Raw genomic sequence first — 810 nt, forward strand, 5'->3', positions numbered from 1 at the left:
CCCCCCTAGTACACTACCCTCTTGGAAAAGTAAAAGACAAATTCTTTCATTGTTTTACAAACCCTCCCCCAGGTCCACTCCACCATGTAGCCTTCGCTCTAGACTCCTGTCATGACAAAAACACCTAATCACATATCCCTTTTAAATAGTTTTCTCCCTCGTCTGTTCCGTCGTCCAGGACGTTCATGTGCACCACTGTGGAGGCATGGAAAGATGGCAGAAAGAGATCTTTCTCCCTTTTAAGCCTCATCAACAATTCTACCAATTCCAACACCAAGCTTACTACTCTACCAGGTCCGAAACCTGTTGCCATGACCACACAGATCTCACCAAATAATATTCATGATTATGGGATTTCTTAGGGAAATTTTAACAGGCTGTAATTCAAACTGGTAGCAGGATACAGCCCCTCGGTCCAGAGAACTTAGTGTGGCTACTGAACCTTTGACCTTCAGACTTATGGCTAAACTTAGTGTTATCCCTTAGTCCTGATGGTTATGGTATCTTCTCTCAGTCTTCCAGCGAGGCTGGGTGAAGATCTTTGGCTCTGGCTCTGGCTCTCTGGGGCAGCAATCCCAACTGAGCTCTGTCTCATGTGTCTACTGAGACTGATGTTGATCTTGTAGACCTCAGTGTGCCTGGTGCAGGAATGGGAAAGATCTTGTGTGGAAAAACAGTTCATTTGACCTTTGTAAGTAAATCAATATAATTTTTTAAAAAAATTCTGTATGTGTATACATAAATATTTCCAGTAAATAAATCTGTACATAGGTTGTTGTACATAGGGTTTTCAGAGGCCTGCCATTTCAG

This window comes from Elephantulus edwardii, unplaced genomic scaffold (assembly GCF_000299155.1).
Source record: "Elephantulus edwardii isolate Elephantulus edwardi_28Jun2011 unplaced genomic scaffold, EleEdw1.0 scaffold00208, whole genome shotgun sequence".
NCBI classification, from domain to species: domain Eukaryota; kingdom Metazoa; phylum Chordata; class Mammalia; order Macroscelidea; family Macroscelididae; genus Elephantulus; species Elephantulus edwardii.